A 6765-nucleotide genomic window follows, 5' to 3' on the forward strand; every position below is an offset into this window, starting at 1 on the left:
CTCGGAGAACTTTGCAGGCAAGATGACCATACCCTCGAAATCACTCCTATTTTTGCTTGCTAGTTGCTCTCTCTATTGCTATGCCTATGCTGCGATACCTACCACTTGCGATATCATGCCTCCCATATTTCCATGAGCCTCTAACCCACCTTATCCTAGCAAACCGTTGTTTGGCTATGTTCCCGCTTTGCTCAGCCCCTCTTATAGCGTTGTTAGTTGCAGGTGAAGATTGGAGTTTGTTCCATGTTGCAACATGGATATTTGTTGGGATATCACAATATCTCTTATTTAATTAATGCATCTATATACTTGGTAAAGGGTGGAAGCTCGGCCTTATGCCTGGTGTTTTGTTCCACTCTTGCCGCCCTAGTTTTTGTCATACCGTTGTTATGTTGCTTGATTTTGCGTTCCTTACACGGTCGGGTTATAATGGGAACCCCTTGACAGTTCGCCTTGAACAAAACTCCTCCAGCAAGGCCCAACCTTGGTTTTACCATTTGCACTAACAACCTAGCCTTTTCCCTTGGGTTTCCGGAGCCCGAGGGTCATGTTTATTTAACCCCCCCGGGGCCAGTGCTCCTCTGAGTGTTGGTCCGAACTGAGCTGCCCGCGGGGCCACCTCAGGGAAACTTGAGGGTTGGTTTTACTCGTAGCTAGTCTCATCCGAGTGTGCCCTAAGAACGATATATGTGCAGCTCATATCGGGATTTGTCGGCACATTCGGGCGGCTTTGCTGGTCTAGTTTTACCATTGTCGAGATGTCTTGTAACCTGGATTCCGAGTCTAATCGGGTCTTCCTGGGAGAAGGAATATCCTTCGTTGACCGTGAGAGCTTGTGATGGGCTAAGTTGGGACACCCCTACAGGGATTGGAACTTTCGAAATCTATGCCCGCGGTTATGGGCAGATGGGAATTTGTTAATGTCTGGTTGTAGAGAACTTGACACTTAACTTAATTAAAATGCATCAACCGCGTGTGTAGCCGTGATGGTCTCTTTCCGGCGGAGTTCGGGAAGTGAACATGGTGTTGGAGTTGTGCTTGAACGTAAGTATTCTAGGATCACTTCTTGATCATAGATTCTCGACCGTGCTTTACCTTCTCTCCTCGCTCTCATTTGCGTATGTTAGCCACCATATATGCTAGTGCTTGCTGCAGCTCCACCTCATACCTTTTTCCCTACCCATAAGCTTAAATAGTCTTGATCGCGAGGGTGTGAGATTGCTGAGTCCCTGTGACTCACAGATTACTTCCAAAACCAGTTTGCAGGTGCCGTTGATACCATGCAGGTGACGCAACCGAGCTCAAGGAGGAGCTCGATGAAGATCATGTTCATTATGTTGTTTCCGTTTCCAGTTGATCAGTAGTGGAGCCCAGTTGGGGAAATCAGGGATCTGTAGCATTATGGGTGGTCTTCTTTTATTTTGGTTCCGTAGTCGGACCCTGATTGTATCTGGATGATGTAATGCTTTATTTATGTTATTGTGTGAAGTGGCGATTGTAAGCCAACTATGTACCTCTTTCTTATTCAGTACATGGGATGTGTAAAGATTACCCCTCTTGCGACATTTTCTTCAATGCGGTTATGCCTCTAAGTTGTGCTTCGACACGTGAGAGATATAGCCGCATCGAGGGTGTTACAAGTTGGTATCAGAGCCTTCCCCGACTTAGGAGCCCCCTGCTTGATCGAATCGTTGGCATTGTTGAGTCTAGAACAAAATCTTTTGAGTCTTATAGGATTATATATATCGGAGAGTAGGATTCTTTTTACTCCTCAGTACCTTCATCGCTCTTGGGAGGCATCCTGACGTAGAGTTTTGACTATTGTCTTCTCAAATTTCACAAAAAAAAATTTAGGATCACGCGGGTATCTTGGAATCGTTCCGATGGTTTTGTGACAAGAACATTGTTCTTGGTGCCTCCTGACATTTAGGGGTTGTGGCAGTGTCCCAGGGAGTTGAGCTCTGAGGTGTTGTCGTCACAATTTTATCGTTGCAGTTCTGGAATACCTGAGTTTCGCCGACATCGAAAATCTCTTTTATGCAGTTGTTGGTGAGATAACCTCGACGCCACCCAGTACTGGGGCGGGAGTTCGGGAGTATTGCCATAACTCGTATAACGGATGCTTTTCGAAGGTTGAGGTAAATGATTTCCGAAGGTTTCTTGGCTATGTGTTGAAGGATGGATACAACTGGATGTAGGATTTGTTAGCTTTTGGTGAGATATTATGCTTCCCCTGTATCCCCAACACCTGATTGCATAACTGGAAAGTTTCAGGAGTTTATAAGTGGGAATTCAAGTAGCTCCTAGGATATCTTTCCGACAGAGGTATGATATGGAATTGGGGTTCGACGTCTAGTGGTTCGCCTATCCACGGTTGGTTTTATAGTGGTCTCGTTGTGTCTTAAAGAGTCCTTGGCTATGCTGACTCAGGGATGCTTCGTATGTCATGTACACTGCCTTGTACATGATGGTGCTGTACGATCGAGCCCGTGTGGGCCCCACCACGAAAACTTCGGACGAAATCTCTATCATATGTTTCTTATGGCTTATTCTGCAAGCCAATCCTTTCTTTTGCTTTTTAGTTGTGGTATTCGAGTTGCTTCGAAGTCAAATGTTGATTCCATACCTTTCCCAAGCAGTGTTCTCATATATCTATGTGGATGCTAATCCTTCTTGATCATCGAGATTGTCTTGTCAATCCTTTTCAACCGGCGTTTTTCCCTTCAAGCGGATCCGACTTTTTCAACATCCGCAAGATCAACTCAAGTTCTTCTCAACGTTGTTTGTTTCATCCGTCCTAAGTTGTCTTTGTTTTCCCGTCCTCCCACCCTTTTTCTTCAAGGACTCGGATTTCTTAATCTAGTATCCTTTTTATTCATGTGAAGTCTCTTCATCCTTTTCTTCCAAGTTTCGATCCGGTGTTTTGTCGTGAAGATACTAACGGAGCTTCTAGTTATCATTCTTCTTTCTCTTTTCTTCTCCGGTGGATCCAATTCAAGCTTTGTTGATCATATCCTTTTTTCCTCGTTTCAAATACCTTCTTATGCCGGTGCACCTCATATTCATTCATTTCTCGCTATTCAAATGTTCCGGAGTGCTCAAGGTATCTCAGAAGATGCAAGTTTCCATTCTCAATTCGCTCAAATTCTTTTGAGGAGATTATATCATTCAAGCCGTTTAATTCAACTGGTGCAATCTCTCTTTTAAAGTGTTCAACGGTGTTTCTCTTGAGTGGGCACCTAACCCATAGGTCTTTTTCCAGGATCTTACCTGACTCTTCTATTTTTCTGGGAGCTATCCTAAATTCTTTTCAAAGTTTGACGTAAGAATGAATTTTTCATCAATCAAATGCTTTTATCCAAGATCTTTTAAATTCTTTTCACTGTTGGCTCAACCTTTCTATTCATTCTCCCGGAGTGTCTCATCAATTGTCATGGTGGTTCTCATCGTCATTCTAAACATTGGAAGACCAAAGAAGAGTTTCTCTGAAATCTTGCTCCATTCTCTTCAAGATTCGTGATTCTAGCTTGATGCCATACTCTCATAATTGTGTTGATTGTGAGAATTCTTTTCATCTTTCCGGAGCAATTCATGAGTCTTTTTAGTTTGATTCTCCGAAGCCCATCATCTCAGATTTATTCATTCTCGGCTTTCAGCTATCATTCTCCAAATCTTATCGGTGCTTCATTCAAGTTTTCTCTAATCATCTCGGAATCTCTTCGTTCACTGGCATCTAAATTCTCTCAAGTATCTTCATTCGTTTTCCAATTATTCCCTGAGATTTGTGCCTTTGCTACTTTCATTTTTAATTCTTACGGTGGTTCGTTCAAGAGTTCTCTTCATTCCTTATCATATCAATTCATTCGTTCTTTCAATCCTACCGGTGGTTCGTTGAAGACTTTCTCAAGTTTGCGTTATATCTCTCTCAATCTTTTCTACGAGAATAAGTTGTATGCCAAATCCGTTGTTTGTCATCAATTTAATTGGTGAAGGATACACATAATGTAATTCTTATTCTTGTGTCATACTTATGTTAATCCCTTCTTCTGGAGTTTGTTCACGATGGTTAAATTCTCGGTCGAGATGCTTTATATTTTCTTCCCGGAGTTCCAAGCTCTCTCAATTATATTATCACGGAGATCCATCTAAATCATTACAAGGTTTCACCTTGTGTTTTCAACTTCTCTTTCCTTTCGTGTGATCATCCTTTTGTTACCGGAGTTCTTCATGAAGGTTCTACATGATGGTTCATCAAGGATTTAATTCATTCTCGAAGTGTTCATTGAGATTCTTTTCAGAGGAGCTCAAGCATTCTTCATCTTGTAATTCGGAGTGCAATTCTTTCTTCCGAATAATTGGAGGAGGTATTATGTCATTCTTGATAATTTCCCTTCGTGCTTCGTGATTCACAAGTTATCAAGAATGAGATATTTTAAACCCATCAACCTCTTCGTTGGAGTTATCTTGTGTCATGTTTCACCTAAAGCCTTCCCTAAGGATTGTTGCTATCTATGGTGCTCATAAATGATCCAAGATCTTCATTTATCCTTCCGGTGAAATAAGTTTCTCGTCTTCTTGTTTATATCAATCCAATCTATCGTTTCTGTTAGTGGCAGAATTTCACCTCATAGTTTTGAGATGTTTTCCTTAAGCCCACAACAAGCTTATCCTTTTTCGTTGTTGTTAATCCAACAACTCCGTTCTAGCATTTGTTGTAAGCATGATCTCTCAAGATCTCGTTCCCCTCCGTCCATTCCATTCCATTCTTTCATTTCTCCCGGAGACTTTGTGATGTTGCTCTTTTCAGTCATCATCTCGAATTGTGAAGATCATGATCTTTTCTTGGTTTATCCACTTAACCAGAGTGTTGTGTCCTCTGCTCAAGTTCTTTCATCTTATCAAGTCTTGCATCTCTTTTCAACCGGAGTGCTACACGAATTGGTCCTTCCTTGTTCCTCTTTACTAACGGGGTGTTTTCAACTTCGTTCATCTTCGTTGTATTCTTTTCTCAAAGTTGTCCAACCTTCCAAGGTTCCTTGGTTTCACTCGTTTGTTAAAGAAGCAACTTAGTTATACCTCTTCTCTTTCTCCTCTGCTTTTCCTCCGGTGTCATTCTAGATCTCGGGACGAGATCCTCTCGTAGTGGTGGAGTGTTGTAACGCCCTGAGACCGATGTGCCAGGTGTCTTCCAGTTATTCGCTGTTGTTGCCTTGTCTTTTGCTTGCGTGTCATGCATTTCATATCATGTCATCATGTGCATCGCATTTGCATACATGTTCGTCTCATGCATCCGAGCATTTTCCCCGTTGTCCGTTTTGCATTCCGGCGCTCCTATGTCCTCCGGTGTCTCCTTTTGCCTCTTTTCGTGTGTGTGTGTGTGTGTGTGTTAAACGTTATTGGATTGGACCGAGACTTGCCAAGCGGACTTGGTTTACTACTGGTAGACCGCCTGTCAAGTTTTGTGCCATTTGGACTTCGTTTGATACTCCAACGGTTAACCGAGAAACCGTAAAGGCCTCGTGTGTGTTGCAGCCCAACACCCCTCCAAAGTGGCCCAAAACCCACCTAAACCCCCTCCATCATCTCGGTCGTTCGATCACGACCGCGTGGCCGAAAACCGCACCTCATTTGGACTCTCCTAGCTCCCTCTACCTATAAATATGTGCTCTCCTCCGAAATTTCCGCGCAGATGAAACCCTAGCTCCTTCCACCTCGCGCCACCGGACAAAATTTCCCACGCCGGACATGTCCGCGCCGCCGCGCCGGACCAATCCCACCTCGCCACATCACCGCCGCCGGCGTCTCTCTCCTCCCCTCCGTGCCAGGCCCGCTGGGCCCGGATCGGGCCCGCGAGGCCCATCACGTCGACACCGCGCCCGCGCGCCATGATGACCCACAAGTATAGGGGATCTATCGTAGTCCTTTTGATAAGTAAGAGTGTCGAACCCAACGAGGAGCAGAAGGAAATGATAAGCGGTTTTCAGCAAGGTATTCTCTGCAAGTACTGAAATAAGTGGTAACAGATAGTTTTGTAATAAGGTAAATTGTAACGAGCAACAAATGACAAAAGTAAATAAAGTGCAGCAAGGTGGCCCAATCCTTTTTGTAGCAAAGGACAAGCCGGAACAAACTCTTATAATAGGAAAAGCGCTCCTGAGGACACATGGGAATATCATCAAGCTAGTTTTCATCACGTTCATATGATTCACGTTCGATACTTTGATAATTTGATATGTGGGTGGACCGGTGCTTGGGTGCTGTTCTTACTTGAACAAGCATACCACTTATGATTAACCTCTATTGCAAGCATCCGCAACTACAAAAAAAGTATTAAGGTAAACCTAACCATAGCATGAAACATATGGATCCAAATCAGCCCCTTACGAAGCAACGCATAAACTAGGGTTTAAGCTTCTGTCACTCTAGCAACCCATAATCTACTTATTACTTCCCAATGCCTTCCTCTAGGCCCAAATAGTGGTGAAGTGTTATGTAGTCGACATTAAGATAACACCACTAGAGGCTAGACAACATACATCTTATCAAAATATCAAACGAATACCAAACTCACATGACTACTAATAGCAAGACTTCTCCCTTGTCCCCGGGAACGAACGTAATTACTCACAAAGCATATTCATGTTCATAATCAGAGGGGTAATAATATGCATATAGGATCTGAACATATGATCTTCCACCAATTAAACCAACTAGTATCAACTACAAGGAGTAATCAACACTACTAGCAACCTACTAGCACCAATC

This window comes from Triticum dicoccoides, chromosome 4A, assembly GCF_002162155.2.
Source record: "Triticum dicoccoides isolate Atlit2015 ecotype Zavitan chromosome 4A, WEW_v2.0, whole genome shotgun sequence".
In the NCBI taxonomy this organism is placed as follows: Eukaryota; Viridiplantae; Streptophyta; class Magnoliopsida; order Poales; family Poaceae; genus Triticum; species Triticum dicoccoides.